Source organism: Cygnus atratus, chromosome 23, assembly GCF_013377495.2.
Source record: "Cygnus atratus isolate AKBS03 ecotype Queensland, Australia chromosome 23, CAtr_DNAZoo_HiC_assembly, whole genome shotgun sequence".
Taxonomy (NCBI): domain Eukaryota; kingdom Metazoa; phylum Chordata; class Aves; order Anseriformes; family Anatidae; genus Cygnus; species Cygnus atratus.
In genome coordinates, this window is record NC_066384.1 from 2473355 (window position 1) to 2492580 (window position 19226).

General features: G+C 61.7%; 1 protein-coding gene across 2 annotated transcripts in view; it reads right to left on the reverse strand.

Annotated features, from left to right (window-relative positions):
* The window catches only part of COL8A2 (collagen type VIII alpha 2 chain), a 33112-nt gene extending 14519 nt beyond the window's left edge, over positions 1 to 18593 (reverse strand). The window contains exon 1 of one of the 2 annotated variants that reach the window (XM_035562066.2): positions 18458 to 18593. The gene's annotated coding sequence lies outside the window, so the exon portion shown is untranslated. Of the gene's footprint in view, positions 1 to 15785; positions 15876 to 18457 lie in introns of those variants that run through there. The other variant, XM_035562067.2, reaches the window with a different exon arrangement.
* Between the last annotated feature and the right edge of the window lie 633 nt (positions 18594 to 19226).

Below are 19226 nucleotides of genomic sequence, written 5' to 3' on the forward strand. Positions count from 1 at the left end.
ATAAAACCAGTCAAAAACGAAAAGTGAGCTATTGAAAGGGAGAGCGAGCACGTTATTTCCGCAGGCCGGGCTGCGAAAGCCAAAGGCATCGCACAGCGGCTCGGCCGAGCAGCGCAGGAGCGCGCGGGGAGAGTCTTGGCACGGGCGAGTCCTTAAATGCATGACACCTGATCCGATCCAAATGCTGCTGTACGCGCCGCACAGATCCAGAGCCTCGCCCGCCTTCATCAGAGGGAACAAGAAAACATTTTCCTTGTCGAAAAGAAAACACCCCACCCCATCTGCACGCAGCTTCCTGCCACCCTGGGAGTGCCGCGCCTGGCCCCAGCACACAGCTGGCATGGCATGGCACAGCACGGCATGGCATGACAGGGCACAGCATGGCATGGCACGGCACAGCATGGCATGGCACAGCACGGCACGGCATGGCACGGCATGGCGTGGCACAGAAAGGCATGGCATGGCACGGCACAGTGCATCGCCCAGCAGGCTGCGGGCAGCGGCTGTGTCCATCCGTAGCGCTCAGATCCAGGCAGGAGCTGCAGCCAAATTAACCCCGGAGCTGGGGGCTCTGCGCTAATTAACCCCCGCTGCGTTAACTACCGCAGGGGCAGGCTGGGGCCAGGCACTCGGGCAGCCGGCACCCGTGGAGCTCGGGACGCCCGCGGCCGGGCTGGGGAGCAGGAGGGGAGCGGGGCTGGCGCTGGCGCGGCTGCGACGGGGGCGGCTGCTGCGGCGGGAGGAGTTTGAGGGCTGCACAACACGAGGCTGTAGGAAGCCAGACTCCGCTCGCTGCGCCGGCCATAAAACAGCTGGTTTGCACACAGCTGCTAAAAAGATTTCTGCAAACCCCAAGCTGGGTACTTCTCCCTGTCTTGACTCGCCTCCCGACACGCCTGAGCCATGTGCGGCGTGTGGAGAGCGGCGAGCGTGCGGGGAGCACGCCCTGCCCCCGGCGGCGATGTCCTGGGGGTGCCAGGCTGATTTCTGGGACACGGCGGGGACGCACGTGGTGCACGCTGCTCCAGCACATGCTGCTCGCTGTGCACGCCACCCGGTGCCCGTGGTTCATCCTGCCTGGAGCCGGGGTGCTGCCGATGGGGGTCGGTGCCGCCTCTTGATCCCGCAGCCACCGGGTCAGGGATCAGCTAAGGCAGATTAATGCCCCTCGGCGTGTGCGTGCCGCAGCACAGCGAGGCGTGAGCCTGCCGCAGGTCACAGCTCAGGGCTTAATCCCTCACCTCCAGCTGTCAAAACTCCTCCGCTGAGCGCAGCGGAGCCCCGGGCTGATCGCTGCTGACGCGCACAACGAAGCCATCCCCGGGGAACAGCTCCTCGCACCCCCCGCCTCGGCGGCACCGCAGCACTTGGAGACGTGGGCAGAGAGCCCCACATCTGCTCTGTCATGGACACGGGTCAGCATGGAAAAGCAGGGCCCCAACCTGCCGAAATTCGGTGTTTCTGCTCCTACAAGGCTCTTCACAAACGGCCTTTGTGCGACCGCCGCGGGCCGGGCACACACCAGTGGCTGAGGTTTCCCGACCGGCCCAGCCTGGAAGCAGCACCCGCAGCCCCTGGACGGATCCAGGCAGCACGAGCAGGGTGTTTGTCAGTGCTGCGGCCCTTCCGCAGGTCTCACCGCACCAGGAGCCCGCTCAGCAGTGCTCAGCCAACCCCTGCGCCCTGACCTGCTGTAATTAAGCAGTAATTAACAGCAGCATGCTCGGGCTGCTCTGCAGCCGGGCATGGAGCCGCACGCTCTGCTGGAGGCTCGGCCCGGCTCAACGCACCCCTGGGTGCTGTAGACGGGGTTTCAGCCCTGATGGGGCTGCTCCAGCCCCCGCGGGACCTGACGGGCACGTTCCCCCGCAGCCAGCCCCGCGGAGGGCTCCTGCTCCCCGAGCTTCCCGCTCCCGTCCTCCCCCTCTGAGCTGCAGCCCCACCGAAATACCAGACTGCGCGCAGCATTAATAGCAGGGTTGCCTGCCAGGTGCATAGTTTGACCAGTCGGATCACACATGCCAAACCACAGGTATTTTATGAGACGTTTCCTGTTATGAAGACATTTTTGTGGGGATTCTTTTTTTCCTTCCCCTCTTCTTCCCCTCTCCTCCTCCTCCTCCTCCTCCTCCTCCCTGGGGGACAGTGCCCTTCCCAAAAAAACGAAAGGACGGTGCGGAGCGAGCCAAGCACCGGGGCGTGTGGTGAGGTCGGTGATGCCAGGGCGTGGTGTCCCTGCCTTGTGCCATGCAGCACCTGCATGGACACCGTGGGATGGTGGCAGCTGCAGAACCCAGCCCTCTGCAAGGCGTTGCAGTGTTTGTGCAGGGTCCACAGGGACCAGCACCGCTGTGTTCTCGCAGGTCCCGCACAGAAGCAGGGTTTCAAACCCGACGGGTGTTTTGCAAAGAAATCCGCCAAGCCCGGAGGGCCCCGCAGACAGCGATTCCCATGGCAGGGAGTTTGCAGGCAAGCGGCCACGAGCCGCAGACATTGAAACCGGCCTCGTGTCGGGGTCACCGGCTTGGTAATGAGCTGTGGTCCCGGCTGGAGCCTTTGGGTGCGCAGCCTGCGCTGCCCCATCCCACACAGGGACACCGCACAGGGATCTGCAAAGGTTGGGGAGCTGCTGCCCGGCCCCACCGAGCAGCGTGGGGTCTTCAGGGACATTTCATTATTTGTTGCAGGTCCCTGTCCCTTGTGAGTGTGCTGAGAAGAGCGGAGTTAGGGCAGCACCACACCAAAGGCGCACACAGCCGTGCCCCTGTGCAGGATTAGCCCCGTGCCTCTCCAAATCCCATACACCTGCTGCGTCCCGCTGCACCTGCCCGCGCATTCCCAGGGGGAGGTTTCTGTATCTGGATGTGCCAAGGTCTCAGGCATTGCCCGTGGTGGGAACCCAAAGCTGCCGGGCATTTTGGGGCCGGCAGCTGGTGGGAAGAGCCGCGGCCACTCAGCCGGGCCCCGGCCAAAGCCGCAGCCCAGCCACAGCGGCTGAGTGCTGGTTGGAGCGAGTGCACCGCGGGGCAAGGCGGCTTGGCGCTCTTCCCTCCTCCTCCAGAGGGCTTTATTCCTCTGTGTGTTTTATAAATAAAAGCGATCGCATTCGCCCGGTCTCGTCAGGACGAGCTGTGTTGGTTTGTGGGACAGCGAGTGCCCCAGAAGTCACACCGAGGATGCACTTGAAGGCTTTATGCCTGGGACGTAGGAGCAGGGTGCTCAGGGCAGCCCCACGATGGGGGATGACGGAGAATTATCCACGGTGGGAGCGTGGCCACAGCCAGGCATCTCCTCCCATCCTTCCGAGCTGCACCCACGGCAAGCGAAGCATCGTCAGCCACCTCCTCGGCACCCAGCGACCCATCACCGGGGCGAAATTTGGGGCTGGGGGTGGAGGGGGCCGGGGCTGCCCAGCTGCTGCCAAGAGCTGGGGGCATTGGGGCTGCTCCAGGGACAGCAGCTGGGGGCAGAGCCGAGATGGGGGGAGAAGGCGGGCTGGGCGCACAGCCCCTCATTCCTTGCTGCATTAGGATCTAAGCAGCAAACGGCTGCTCCACAGGATGACCCTTGTGACCGAGTCCAGGAGCTTCTCCTTGCCCGGATCCAAACTCCGTTGGGACAACAACCTCCCTTCATCACCCCCGAGTTCACAAAAACCTCCTCAGTGGCTCCGGTTTGCAGCACGGAGCCGTCAGCCACAGCACCCATAGCCCAGGATGGATGCGCGCCGCCCATCGCCAGCCTCGTGCCATGGCAGGGATGGAGCCGGGGCACCGGGAGCCGAGGCTGCTCCTCCTCGTGCCCCGCGGCTCCGGTGCCACTGGTGGGCTCCTCGTGGTCCCGACACGGTCCCGGCATCCCCACTCCATTGTTTTTCCAGGCTCAGCACCACCGCGCTCCTCGTCCGTGTTCTGGTGCTCTCCTGGCTGCCCAGATATGACAGCAAATTTGTGAGCTGCTGTGAAAACTTATTCTCGGGTGTGAAATGCCAAAGTACATAATCCTAGCCTCCCAGCTCTCTGACAGCGAGGCTGGCTGCCTGGGATGGGAAACTGTGTTTCAGTGTTTATCCTAACAGTCGTTTTATTTTAATGTCACGGGTTTGAAATCCCGTCTCCCCGCTTTTGCTGGGCCCTTTGATCCCCGTTTCCTCTCCTTTTCCACCCCACCGGGCGATTTCCCCTCCTGCATTCGTGCCGGGCTGCTCGAGGTGGTGGGGACCCGATGGCACCCAAAAAACCTGGGGCAGTGCCACCAGTGTCGGGGCCACCGACCCCGCCTGGGGTCTGGGGGTCCAGCGGGGTCGCCCCATGCCCAGGGAGCTGTGGTGCCCCCCGTGGGGTCCCTCTGCCACCATCCCGAGTGCCCGAGCCCCCGGTCCCACTGCTGCTGTGCCACTTCTGGGGTGAGCACGGGGAAAATCTTGTTTGTGCTCCTCTAATATCTGCCTTCTGTTTTGCATTTGCCGTTTCTTCAAAGATACGGTGCGGCCTCTGCCAAGATTCCTGAGGAGATATCCTCAGCAATGCAGACCACGCTCCCCACCAAATTCAAAGAAAACAAATGTCAGGCCAAGGATTGATATGAAATAGTTTAAAAATGAGAAAAAGCTGCCTCAGAGCTAGGTTTACATTAAAATAAATTTCAGGACTGGGAGCCTCGGCGGCGTTTCTGCTCGGCAGCAGGGTGGAGGGCGGGGGGCAGTGGGGAGGGATTGGGTTACCTGCCAGGGAGGTGCCGTGGCCCTGCCCAGCCCCTCCAGCAGCCGCCAAACCTGGGCACCCCGGGGTCCCGGTCCCACAGCCCACAGTCCCCTTTCACCTCTTGGGGCACCGCACCCATCCTTTCCCCACCGCACCCATCATCTCCCCGCACGCAGCACCCAGCAAATTCCCCTGGTGGGGTGCTCGGTAGCCCCCCCGTGTGATCACCCATCCTATGCCTGGGGTCTCCCCACTGCAGGGTCTCAGGTGCGGTGGCAGCAGGGCTGGGGACATGGTGTGGGTGGCGGGGATGGTGCTGGGGGGGACAGGAGGTGCTGGGGAGGACGGGAGGTGTTGTGGGGACAGGAGGTGCTGGGGGGGGGACGGGCGGCGCGGAGGCTGCGCCCCTCCGCACCGTGGGGCCCCTCGCCTGGTCCTGCCCTCGCTTTGCCCTATAAGGATGACTGACAAGCCCAGCCTTCGCTCGGGGATTTCACGGGTTTAAAGCATGTGACTTTTCCGCGTTCTGTCAATTAACTCATTTAAAAAAAAAAAAAAAAGCGTGTGGCTCCCTCTGCCTGGACCCAAACACCCCCATCTTCCCCTGCCAACACAGCCCGAGCCCTTGGCACCCCGCACCCCCTGGGGCACCCCCTCCCCACCATCCCCGTCCCCTGCTGCACTCGGGTGCCCGAAGCCCCGCTGCTGAGCCCCGTGCTTTGCTCCGTGCCCCTACATGGGGCTCAGCACCAAAACGCCCGCCCCGGTTTCCCCTCTTGCCCCCTCCACGTCCCGGCGGCGCGGGGAAGTCTGCGCCGGCCGCACTTCAAACGCGCTCACGCCCCGGCGAGGGGATCGGGTGCGCAACGCTCAGACATTAGCTTAGTTTATGTTATTTAATTTAATTTAATTTATGTGAGCCGATGTGAGATCCCAGAAAGCCCGAGGTGTTCAGTGGAAACTCTGACAAGCCGCTACCATAAACCACGCTCCCGTCGCCCGGCCAGCGCTGGCTCCGGCGCTCCCGGCTTGTATTTCAGATTTTCCCCGTAATGACCGTTTCGGCGGGGGATGGAGGCGATCTGGATCCTTTACACCCCGGAGCAGCTCAGGACCTCTTAGCAGAGCTGGATGCAGCGCCCCACGAGCCTGCAGCACCAGAGGAAGCAGCCCCCGGGTTCCCAAGGGGCTGAGCTCCATGCCCAGGGGGATGCGGCCCCGCAGCACGTGCGCGGCCGTAGGGACGGAAGCGGGCTTTGTTAAAACCGGGCCGATCCTTCCCAGAACCCCGTTTGGAAAAAATTCCTCCAGCGCTGTCACAAGATGTTTCAACACCACTGAATCAGCTGTTTTGATTTTTCAATTTGAATTTTTTTTTTCCTTTTTTTTTTTTTTTTTTAGTAGTTCCCACATTTCTTTTGTCTCGGAGCTGAAAGCCTCGCAGGGAATTCCAGCCACTCTGCTTCTCTGGAGATGGCTCCAAACCTCCCGGCCCCCTCTGAACCCCGTGGCAGAGGCAGCCGAGCCCCGTGCCCGCTGTCCTCACCCTGCTCCCGGGGTGTGCAGAGGGGAATGAGGGGCCCCGGGTCGCCCAGAACCCCGAGGTGCAGGGGAGATCTCGACACCCCCCAGCCCCAACCCATCGCAGCTTTGCAGCTCCACCCCTGGGACAAGGGTTGTCTGTCTGTCTGTCTGTCTGCCCCATCTATATTTGCTATAAACAAAGAGCTTCAAACCCTGAGTAACGCTAATCTGCAGCTAGCCGAAGCCACAATCTCATTACCGGGCTCCTAATTTCCAGTGCAATCCAATATCTGGTCTAATCTTCTTTAAAGGCTTCCAGATCCCGAAGCCTCCCTCTGCCCATGCCTGGCCGGACCGGAGGGGGGAGCAGGGCCCACCCCGGCCCTTCCCCTGATATTTCTTCTTCCCCCAGACGTTGCCACCAGCTGAGCTGCCCCAGATACACGGCGGGTCCCAAATACACCGGGGTGGCCGCACCGATGATGATGGGAACGACCATCCTGGGGGAAAACAGACACTTCTGGACCCCACTCGGGGAAGGTGGCCCGTAGGAGCAGTGGACGCAGCATCAGAAGTGGGTTTGGGAGAACTGCTGTGAGGCTGGCGACCTGGGTGAGTTTAAAGGTTTGGTAGCATCAGAGCCAGCCCCGTGTCCCGGCAAGGCGGGGAGCTCTTGACTCGGGCGGGCTTTATTACCGCTGACCCTTTGCCAAGCCAAATGACGGACCCGGAGCTCAAGCACCAGCAGCGAAGAAGACGCAGAATGTTTTCTTGGTGGGACTTATTTATTTCTGTAAGCGACGCCAGCCCTCAGACAGACGAGCAACCAGGGCTGGCTCCGCTTCCCAGTGCCCTTTTGCTCCCCGGCTCCTCCCGATGTGCAGCCAGCACCCGCAGCAACCCCATTGTGAGCCCCCCTCGTGCCCCCGGCAGGAGGAGAAGCCAAAACCCGCCGGGCATCGCGGCCCCCGCAGGCACCCCGCTCTTCACCTCTTTCCCACGTGTCCGCGTCCCGCTTTTGACGAAAGCAAACAAAACCCCGCTGAAGCGATCTTTTTTAAGGGCAGATTTTGCATGAAAAAGCACAAGGGCTCGCGGCGGCGGCGCTGGGCCCTGCCCCGTGGCACGGGGGCCTGGGACAGCTCTGCCCCTTGGCCCCCGTCCTGGCAGCACCACGGGGAGAAATCGGGGAGCGCCTCGCCGGGGCCACGGGGGGGGGGGGGGGGGGGGGGGGGGCGTGCCGGCCAGCCACGCCGGGTGCAGAGAGCCGGGGCCGAGGGACGCATTTATTACAAAACCTTTTGTTTGGGCTTCAAGCTGGAAAAACATTCGGCTCCTATTTTCCATGCACGGCTCCCCTCCGGGCTGTGTCATGCGGGAGCCTCCCTCTGCCCACGCTCAGCACCCGCTTCCCAAGCCCCGCGGCGGCTCCGAGCCAGCGCCGGTGCCCAGGCAGCATCCAGCCGGAGCGGGAAGCGCGGCCGGGGAGCCTGCTCCGGCCTCCGCACTGGGGCAGCTGCTGGTTCCCATTACAAACCAGTTTGGCAGCAAGATGGAGCCGCACGGCGGGGCTTGAGGCCGGGGGCTCCAGCCTCGCTGTCCCTGCGCTGCCTCTGCTCCTGCCCTGCACGGGGGGAGTGGAGCTGAGGCCATGCGAGGATGCTCTCTGCGGCACAGCTGTTGGCACAGCTCACCGGGACACCACTCACGCTGTCCCCGTGGGGACATGGAGGGATGCTGAGGGGCCGTGGAGGCAGCCGGGCACCGTGCCTGCCCGGGGGCTGACCTTGGACCAGGCGCTTTGCAAGGCTCGGAAATCACACGGGAGCCCAGAGCGGGGCACATCCGTCACCAGACGCTCCATCCCGAGGGCAGACAGCGCATGAATCTCGGTCTCTGTTACTCAATTGTGCCGTGCAAAAGCCCAAGCACGCAAGGGTTCCCGCAAGCTCCCAGGAAAGCCACCATGCACAGATCCCGAGCACTGCCAGGAATCCCAAAATAACCCTGCAATGCAAAAAAGCTGCCCAGGTGCCAGGCAGGAGCACGGGCACGCACGTGGCTCATCCCCACGCATGCACAACTGCACCCTGTGGGGCCATTTGCGCCCCGTGCACCCCTCAGGAGAAGCCCCGGGCATTTTCCTGTTTCTGTCTTCGAGGAAAGGGGAAATGTTTGAGCCCCCGGCTCGAGCGTGCCGCGCTCTGGAGAGCTCCGGGTTTCTGCTGTTGCTGCTGCACTGCTGTGCTTCGCCTAGGATTTATGGGCCTTCACATGTGGCAACGAGACATGGGGAAAAAATTAAATCAACCTATTCATCCTATTTTTCTAGAGGACAATTATAAAAAAAAAAAAAGAAAAAAAAGGAGGAAAAAAAAGAACAGAAACCCTTCGATTTTTAACCCAAAAGCTATTGTGCGGGGAGCAGCGCGGGGAAAGGCTCCTGCAGCTGCACCGGGGGCCAGGCGATGCCCACGGCTTTCCAAGCTCAGCACCCTCGTGCCCCAAATCTCTGCACCCAGAGGCTGGTGGGACCACGATGGGGCCGGGCAGCACCAGCTTTGCTGCTGATGGAGAAATAACTGGAATTAGCAAGGCTTGCCTGAAACGGCAGGGAAGCCTGGGGGGATGCGGGGCTGCTGCGGTGCTGAACGGGCTTGGCTGTGCCTTGGCACCCTGTGAGCCTCCTGGTTTCCCAACAGGAGCTCCCCGCTGCACAAGGCCAGCCTCCCGTGCCCTCGGATGATCCCTTCCAGGCCAGAGCTGCGGGGAAAATTTGAGGCAGGGGAAGTGCCTGCAGGCGGTGAGCCCCTGGGTGGCACCCGGTGCCTGCTCCCAGAGCATCGTCCTCGCTGGGGACAGGGACAGCCAGCCCCAGCGCCAGCCGGGGACATCCCAGTGGCAGGCTGGTGACGCAGGGGATGCCTCCAAGCCAGCCGAGGCAGCTCTTCCCCGTGCTTCCCAGCATCACGGAGGGAAGCGCAGAGCTGGTGCAAGGCGGACGCAGGAGGGACAGAGGCAGCAGCCGGGGCCAGCCCTGCCTCCACACCCAGACCCGGGGCTGCTTCTGCGAACAGCCCGGCCACGCGAGCCTTGGCGGGGCCGCGAGGCTATTTCGGGAACTTTCAGCACCACCCAGAGAGGTGTCCGATGCTTTTATTTATAAACCCACTGGCTCCTGCCCAGCTACAAGCAGCTCTCTTGCAGGAAAAAGCCCAGCGGAGCCAAGACAAACAGAGCCAGCAGCATCCCTGCGCGGCAGGAGGCGATGCCGGCCGGGCCAAGGATGCTCCAGACAAAATGCCCGGCCCTGGGGGCCCGAGAAAGCAGCTCGGAGGTGCCCGTGCCCAGCTCGGGGTGCTGCAGGACCAGTCCCCGTCCACAGCCCAGACAGCGGTGCCGTGGCTCCAGCGCTCCCCACGCACGTCACCGATGGAGATGCGCGCGGTCAAGACGCAAACCCTGCGGGTCCTGCCGAGAGGCCGAGCTCAGGGGGCTGGAGGTGAGGGTCCAGCCTTATCCAGGGGGGCAGAGAGGCTGCTCGGGCACCCCAGGACCAGCTCCGGACCCTGGCAGCGTGGCCACAATCGGGTTATTGTCAGCGTGCCGCCCGGGACACGAGTGTGCCAGGGAATTAAGCAAACCCCGCATTTTCTGCTGGGCGCACTCGCTTTCCCAACACCGGCTAATCCCCTAAGCTGCCCCGTCAGCACGGCCCCGTTTGCAAGACGGGGACGCTGGCTCCTGCCTTCTCCCCGGGGTGCAGTGGCAGCGGTGCTCGAGGGCACCAGCACCTGCAGCGGACCCCAGGTGGGCGCAGACAAAGGCGCAGCGAGCACAGGCGGCGCTGGGGACTCGGCTCACGGGGTCCTTTTGCCGGGTGGTTCTTGGAATAACAAAGTGCATCATCCAAAATAGCGAAACCACAAAAGGGGATGGGTTTGCAGCCTGGTGCACAAAAGCCCGTTCCTTGTCTGGAGGCCCCCCGTGCCCCCCAGTCTCCTGGAGAAAACTCGGTTTAAGCAACAGAAGCGGCCCAGCCCCGCACGCTGATGCTGTCCCAGCAAAACGGGGAGCAAGCAGGGCTCAGCACCCTCCTCGGGCTGGCGAAACCCATGGCCCACCTCAACAGCTCACCCTGCTGTATTGCAGCCCCCCCAGATCTCACATTTACCCCACATTAGCATTAAATACTTAGAAGGAAAGGGCAGCCCCAGCTCTGGCAGGGCTCAGACAGGAGCAGGGAAGAGCAAGCCACATACACCCCTCCATCATAGTGAAATATGACGCTTGACACCTGCTAAACCCTCTAATCCTCCTTTATCCACCACAATCAGCTCTTTAAGGCAGGTTTGGCGCACGTCAGCCAGGTGAGAGGGGAAGATGTGTGAGCCAGCGAGCTCCCAGGCGTGCTCCCAGCCTGGCTCCAGGCTCCTGCTGGGGATGCTGGTGGAGCGGGGCAGCACCCAGGGTAACGGGGTTTGGGCTCTGCTTCCCTCCGGGATCTGACCCCAGGGAGCAAAACCCCGTCAGTGCTGAGCCCAGAGGGGTCTCACCGGTGCTAAGCTGCCCCTCTGTGTCCAGCGACAAGATGGATGTGGATTCATTCCTCCCGCAGCGCTTCCCTTGCTGCTGGCTCTCCGAGAGCCCTGCATTTCACTACTCCAGCCCCAAAACCCACTTCAAGTCCTTGCAACCTGCCACCTGAGCAAGTCCACTTCATTTTCACCCCAGGCTCAGGCCCCAGCAGCCAGAGGACTCAGCAGGCCGTTTACCAGGACCTTTCCCAGCCAGGCAGGATGCCGCAGCCCAGCAGCAAGCAGGCAGCCGCTGTCCTCGCGCCTGGCGCTCACCCATGGGGCGGCCTCGCTGGCATTTCCCTGACCTTTGGGGACAAGCAGCCTGCTCCTCCCACGGCCCTGCAAATGTCAGACGGGAGGAGACGGCCGCCAGCTTCCCCCCAGACCCCGGGAAGGGACGGATGGTCACAGAGGGCAAAGCCGCCCCCGTGGAGGGGATGCGACTGCCGGGCAAAATGACAAAATCTGGATGTGTCAGGGGGGAAAAAATGAAAAAAATCTGTGGTTTTGAGAGCTGGCAGCCGTGCCCTTTTCCTGCTCAGCACCACCCGCTTGCGTGGGCACGGCTGGCTGCGGGACGGTCCAGCATCACCCCTGCTCCCTGGGGGATGCTTGGGCACGGGGGGGGCCGGGGGCTCGCAGCGCTGTCGGCACCCGGGGAAGCCCCCGCCCCGTCCGTGCACCGTGGGGAATTCGTGTCTGCCCGGCAGCGCTCGGTGCATTCCTGCCGTAAGCACCGCGGATTTGCTGTGCTTTATGAAAAACAAAAAGAATGTTTCAAATGAAATTAATTCTTAGGAGCCCAACATTTCATAAAAGCGCTGCCTGGGCACGGTTTGGCACGGGCCCGCGCTTATACGCTGCACTGGCCTTCCCCCGGGGGAGGAAAATACCCGGCTCAGTGTAAAATAATTACAAACTCTTTGTATAGCTCCACTTATAAGTGCTTGGAGGGGCTCTGGGGTCTCATCTGAGCTCGTAGTTTACATTCAGCACTAACATCACACATGGTCCTGGAGAAACAACGACGAGGAGGCTTAAAGGCAACGGGCACAGGAGGAAGCATTGAGCAGCGGTGAGCGCACGCGGAGCAGCGGTGCTGGCTGGCACGGCGTTTGGCACGGCCAGGGGCTGGTTGTGGTGCAGACATCTCTGCGGAGGCGGCAGGAAGGAAGGAGCAGGGTGCGGGACCCCGGCGAGGCGCTCCCGGTGCTCAGCGCAGCCCCGCCTTGGCGGGGGAAATGGTAATGAAAAAAGCAAAAAAAGCCCCCCCCAGCTTCCTTTGGATGCAGACAGGGGATGTTATGCGAAGACGCCTGGTTCTCCCTTTCATCTTTACTTTACAACATAAATAATCAAAACCACGAAGGCCCCCAAGACCCAAAACCACTCTGCACCACCTCTACCAGAGGATGCTCGGTGCGGCACGGCCCCTGCACATCGCCACCCTGATCCTGCCACTTGGGTGATGCAGAGCACTATTTCCCTCCATCCATGAAGCCAAAACTCCCCCAGCATGACACCCAGAGCTCTGCGGGCATGTGGCCATCGCGGGGCTCCAGGACCCCGGTGCCCTCCCTGTGCCGGAGGTGCCTGTGCCCGCTCTGAGCAGCGCCGTGGTCGGCTCCTGCACCCGGGCTGGCGCACAGGACGGTGAGATTTCAGGGTGAGGTTATCAGTGAGACCCCGCTGGGGCCCAAAGGGTCTGGAATTAAAGGCAAAAGGAAAACAAAGGTATCGCTGCTGTAATCCTAACCCAAATCTGCGGGGATCTGACCCATGGCTTTCGAGTGCCAGAGTGGCACTATCAGGAAATACGAAGAAACAGCAATAAAAGTAGGCTTGTTTCCCTGCGCCGGCTGGCTGGCTTACAGTGCACTGCAACAGCTGAATAATACCTTTCTGAAGTCATTGACAATGCATGTTTGAGGCTGAAAATATGCTTATCTGGCAAAAGCCCACATACTTAACCTCGGCGGGTACCGGCGGCTCAGCCTGTGGCTGTGGGAGCAGGGCATGGAGGAGCCCAGCAGATCTTGCACGGCCTCCCCAGGGCACAAAAATGGGACGGGAGAGCTTGCTGGGAGCTGCTGACACCGAGCCACTTAAACGTTAGCAGGATGCAAGGGTGATAAGTGGCCGATGTTGAAATTAAAGCTACGAGGAATGCAAAGGAAGCTCTGCAGCTCCCTGCTGTGCCAAGCCTCCCCTCGCCTTATCAGCACTCCCCTGAAAATGATGGCTGTGTGGTCCCGACATAAAATCTTCTCCCCACGGCGAGGTGCAGCTCCCCCACGACACCCAAACGCTGCCAACCTGGTGCTCCCCCTGCACCCGTGCTCTCACCCCGAGGAGCCGAGCCTGGAGCAGAGCCAACGTCTCGAAAGCAAAAAAAAAAAAATAAAATAAAATAAAAAATGCAGCCAAGGCTTCCAAGCGCCGTGGTGAAACCACACGATTTTGATGGGAAGCCATAAATCAGTCCCAGGCTCTCTCAGCCTCCGGTAACTTCTTAAAACAAACCTGGGCTGAATTGTAGGACTTGTAAGGAAATGGGAAAGCAGGTGAAGCGGCCGCAGGCTTCGGGCACCACGGCAAGCCTTGTGCACAGAGCTGCCCCTGCTGCCCCCGCTGCCCCGACGCTGGCTGTCCTTACAGACAGGGCAGCCTCCACCTCCTGCAGCTCGTGCCCCCTTGGTCAGCAGCACCCCGAGCAGCACGGAGACCTGTGGGTGCACAAAGGACGCACGCAGCAGCAGGAGCAGAAAAGAAATCCCCCCCCTAAACCCAAAGAGCCAAAGACACCTGCCCTGCCCGCAGTTTGGGCACGGAGACGTGGCAGAGAAAGGGATGAATTCCCCCATGGCTGCGGAGAGCCGGGCGCTGCAAGCACAAGGTGGTCTGCCTGCAGGGGCTTAGGTTTCAGAGCAAAACAAAGAGGAGGCTCTGATTTGGCTAATGCGCCCCAGAAGAAAGGCTGTATCCTTGTTTGCTCCCACTGCCGCATTGTCTGCGGATAAAGATGGGGACAGATCTCATCTCGATACCAGCAGTATCATCTCATTCATCTGGACGGGGCTCTTTACAAGACCCCTTCTTTACAATTTAGATCCCTGGGAACTTGGAAGGCAGCAGTGAAACAAAACCCTCTGCAAGAACAATAACGAGGCTCTCAGCAATGGCCAGGGAGATCTGCACGGGAGAAAAAGAGAGCGGCGAGATCCCAGCGATCAGGGCTTTCTGGGCTGCTCGGGCTTGGGGATGGTTTGCAGAACTCTGCTGGTTTTGGGGGAATGTCTGGGGCCACATCCTGCCCAGGGAAGACAGTGCTTGCTGGGGGCTGAGAGTGCTGAACCTCAGCGCTCAGGACTCGGGTCTTTGGTGCAAAATATCCAAGCTGGGAAAGCCCTGGCCTCCGCCTCTCCGTCTGCCCCTCACTGCCCGCACGGAGCCGCAGGTGGACATGGAGATGATTTTCCTCCTCCCCAGTCATTTCTTGCCAAGCCCTGTCCTGCACAGAGGCGCCCCAGAGAGTCTCTAAGGACAAACATCTCCAGATGGGACAGAGGGACAGGCTCAGCCCCAGGGAAGGCTGCGGAGATGAGAGCTGCTGCAGAGCAGCCGGGGATCTTGGCTGCGGCTCCTGCCTGTGATCCGCAGCTCTGCCGCCTGAACTCAGATGACACCGGGGCCACAGGAGGCCAGAGCTGTGCTCTGCAGATGGGTTGAGGGTACAGGAGAGAACCTCACGCAGCTGCTTTTGGGCTCCTTTTTTCCCTTGTCCCTCTTCTAACAACCCCCAGCTCCTGCCTGCGGTGCTCGAGAGCAGGTCCCCAGGGAGGGAGCAGGATCTGGCCATGGGAGGGTGCTGGGGGGGTGGGGTCCAGAGGGATCACAGAGGGTTTGGGGCAGGACGTGGGCATGGTGAAGGGTCGGGATCCTGCAGCATCTCCTCAGGTGAGCTGGAGCTGTGCAGCACAGCACCCGACCTGGCCACCCGACCTGGCCTCTGCTGCCGGCCACGGCCCCAAGCAGACATTCGGGTGGCACGCTGAAATCCGGCCGGGCGAGAAGGCCCCCCCTTGGCAGTGGGGTTTCATCTCACCACTTTGTAGCTCGTAGATGATGCTCAGGGTTGCGCAGAGACCAGACAGTCCCGGGGAGGAGGCCAGACACACCGGGATGGGACTCAAGAACAACAATGGTGATGAGGGGAAAAGGGAAAGCAGCTCGTGGTGTCCGGCAGCGCCTGAGCTGTCCCGTGGGGCCAGCGGCACCGGGCTGAACCCAGCGGGAGGGAGGAGAGTGTGGGGCGACGGCCCTGGCATCGCCTGCAGCCCCAGGGGGCTCTGGTCCCACAGGATTTCTGCAGGATGCAGCCGGGGGGCTGCCAGCAGCACCCAGTCCTCTCCCCAAAACACCCAGGGGAGAGCAACCGCAGAGGCGCAGGGAGGCTGGCCCTGCAGCCAGTCAGTTAATTGGCCTCTGTAATTAGCTGGTGAGCGAGCGCACGGGGCACCGGGCAGGCTGCAGGGAGCCCCAGGGTCTGCACCTCTCCAAAGGGAATTCCTCGGTGGGAGCACCTGGGGGAAATCGAGTGAAATTCAGCGTCTCTTCGTCCCTCCCCCTGCTGAGCTCCTCGTTTTTGTTGTCACAGACGTTTTCTTTAGCACAAGGGAATGGAAACTCTGCCGCTTCCCGAGCTGCGGACAAGTTGAAATATGAGAGAATGACAGAGGGGGTGTGTGAGAAAGGGGAAGGGAAGGGCCCTGCACGCCCCTTCCACCGGGGTTAATGCGTTTCGCAGGTGGCCCTGCCCAACGTGCTGTCACTGCCACGCTGCCCTCGCTGCACGGCTCGTGGGGAGCCCGGCTGCAGCGCGGGCACCAGGGGGATGTGGGGGCCCAGCCAAGGTGGTTTTATCACCCCAAGACCCCAAGAAGAGTCGGAGCATTAAAAGCAGGCATCGTTATCTCACCCTTCGCAGGAATCTCTGCGCCCCCCACGAGCAGCCGAGCGCGCGGATGCACCACACGGCGCCCGCATCCCGTGATGGATCAGCTCTGAAAACAACACCCTGCTAATCTTCCTCCCCAGCAGCCATAAAACTGTCTTCCCGGTTCCTTCAGAGAGGATTTACAGCAGCTCGAAGCAGCCCAGAAGCGCTGCGTGGAGCGGCTGCTGGAGGCAAGAGCACCCCGCGGGCACCGGCCCCGCACCTGGGGCGCATCCTGGCAGCGGGGCCGTGCCCGAACGGCTTTTTCCCTTATTTCCTCCCAAACCAACGCTCCCCAGCATGGACTTGGCAGCTCCTCTGGAGCATGCCAACGCCCCCAGGGACATGCCTGACCCCAAGACACTTTCGCCATTGGTACCAGCCCAGTTGCCCCCCCCCAAAGGGCCCAGGAGGGGAAGGGATTTCTCAACGCCGAGACGAGCGCAGCAGGCGCGGAGCAGCCCCGGGGCGGGCAACGTGCTCACGCCAGGCTGCTGAATTGTTGCTGCGGTTTCTGCGAGGCAGGAGGGCTCACCCTTCGCTGGCCAACGCTGGGCTCGTGCCCCACAGAAGCACCCGCTGCCTTGCAGCAGCTGGACCCCCCGTGGGGCTGGGGGGCTGCGTGCGCCCCCCAGCACAGCCCCACGGCCCCCCGGGTGCCGAGACGCTTACGGCACCGGGACGTCGGGGCGAGACGGCCGCTGTAGTTCTCCCCCCGCCCCGGTATCCAAATGGGAAACCGAAAACCTGACACAACGCGAGCTGTGCTGAGCCCCTGCCAAGAGCCCCGGACAGAAATATCCTTGATTTCACCAAGGTGTGAATAACTTTTGACACTTCTAGGGCTTATTGCCGTAAAAATCCCCCAGCAGTTCCCATTCACACTCCGCACGACTGTGTTTCATATGAATGGAACATATGAATCAGGGCGAAGGGTTTAAACGCTTCCCCGTACAAAGCGAAGCTCACTCCCCTGCCTCCGCCGCCGCAGCCGGGCTCTGTGCAGCCTGAAACAAAGGGCACGGCAGGAAACGAGCACAACGCTGGGTCACCGAAGTGCTGCTCGGCGGTGGCATCCCACGGGGATTCTTTCAGCTCGAGCCAGCGGGACAGAGCTGGGCGCCTCCGAGCACCTCTTACAGTCCTAACCCCGCACCCTGGCTCCGGCCCCCGTGCGCTTCCCAAGCTCCTGACAGCTCTCGGGTTCAGACCTCGGGGTGCCCTTCAAGCCGCAGCTCAGCACCCCAGCGCGCAGTCTGGAACAAGCTGAGGAAGAAAACTTCTTGATTTTCATTCCTCTGCCCCAGCGCGTTAGGAAATCCACGCCCTGCTGTGCAGCAGCCCCGCGCGGCCGAGCTCTGGTGAGGCTGCGGGGTGCAGGAGGGCAGGCAGGCTGCCCGCTGGAAACGGGGCGACCCTTCCTGTAAGGATCTCTCTTGGGTTTTTGGAGCACTTTTGTTTTTGCTGCTTCTCTTGCCCCCAGGCAATAGGGCGAGGAGGAAAAATGTAATTCGAAGCCCGGCCGCAGCCTGGCTGGGTTTCTAGCTGCGCGATTTCCCCTGGCATCGCCGCCTTCGCTCCGTGCGCGCGTCGGCTCCCCCAGCCCCGGCGGCACACGGGAGCTGAGCAGGGGCCGGCGGGGGTCTCACGGGTGCTCGTGTCCCCCCCTGTAATATTCAGCCCCTCTGAGAGATGGGGCAGAGGCAGAAAACCACAGTGAGCCTCAGGGGTGGGGTGCTGCCCCGCACAGGGGGGGGCCAACATCCCCCAACCCGCTGCCAGGTCCCTGTCCTAAATTCACCGGATCCGGCCCCCGAAAGGAGCAGCTTTGTTTCCCAGTGTCCCTCGCAGACAGATCAAAACTGCATTTTTACAGAAGCAATAAAAATCCCAGGAATTCACCGGCCTTATGATTTATTAAACATGTTCCTTATAGCAAAGCTGCCCATAGATGAGAAAATAGCTCCAGCGGGTTCTTGCCTCGCCTGGGGCTAACGCACGGGGGGGGACCTGCCGTGCCTCACCGGGACCGCTCAGAGCCGGGGAGCTTGGTAGGATCGGGAGCCAATTAACAGCAACGCTCTTAAAAAAGAAAAAAAAAATCAAATAAAATAAGCACCTTGTGCTTGCCAAGGTGTTTGGGAACGAGCTGCCGCGACCTGCCCCGGTGCTGCCGGTACCCGGGAGCCCTTGGGTGCTGAGGTCTGCCAGGGATGGGCACCCACGGGGCAAGGGCATCGCGGCACCGAGGTGCCGCCGGCGGCAACCCCAGAAGGTCGCAGAGCTTTCCCCCAAACACTTTTTGTTCCCAGCGCCGTGTTTTGCAGCAGGGGATAGAAAGGTCCAAAAGTTGGGGCCAGGCAGCGGCGGGGTCCAGTTGGGTCCCCCCGCGGTCGATGGCGCGCGGCAGGTCCTCGGGGTGCAGGAGGCAGGCGAATAAAGTGGGTCAGGGGAAAGAAGGGATGACAAAAGGGAAAAATAAAGAACTAAAAGCATGCAGGCTAGGAGAGGACTGCAAGGAGGATCGCTCCGCTCTGCGCGGGGAAAAGCCGTCGGATTTATAGGGTCTGGTGATGGGGTCCCCCCGAGCCCCCAGCCCCATTTGCCCGCAGCCAGGTGAGCGGGGCGGGCTGGGGGGCGCAGCGCGCCCTTACCTTGGCCGGGGCGCTCCCGAGGCTCGCAGCGGGGGCTGGAGGCGCAGCCGAGCCGAGCCGAGCCGAGCCGCGCTGCCTGCCCCGGGCGGGACGGGGCCGGGACGGGGCCGGGGCCGCTCTGGCGGCGGGCGCGGGGCGGCGCGGGGGGCGCGGAGCGGGGCGGAGCGGGGCGTGCGGGACCGAGGGAGGGGGCGAGGGGGCGGCTCGCAGCCGGCTGGGCCGGGCTGGGTTGGCTGCGGAGACTTTTCCTTCCCCCTTTTCTCTTTTTTTTTTTTTAAAAAAATATATTTTTTTTCCTTTTTTAATTTTTTTTTCTTTCCTTTCTCTTTCTTTTCTTTTTTTTTTCTATTTCTTTTTCTATTTTTATTTTTAATTCCAGCCCAGGATTGTTCCTCCCTTCCCCAACCACTCTCCGGAGACAGCATGCAAAATAACTAAGTGCAGCCCCCCCCCCCCCCAGCCAGCCCCCTGCACGCTGCACTTGGCTCCTCGATGCTCCACCGGCACCGCTCGCACCCCAAACCCTCGCTGGGTGCAGTGCCCCGGGGATGCTGGTGCTGGAAATAGTGACCCTGGTGGTGGAAAATGAGCTCCCTCCATCTGCAGATCCCCCAGCACCAGCCTGGGCGCTACCTGCCTCCAAGGCTGCCTGGGGATGTTGGGGTTCAGTCCTCTTCCCCTCCTTGGCCTGTCTTGCAGCCAGGGGCTGGAGCAGCCCCCACATTGCCCCAGAACAACCTTTTGTGGGCACGGGGCCAGCGTGAGCTGG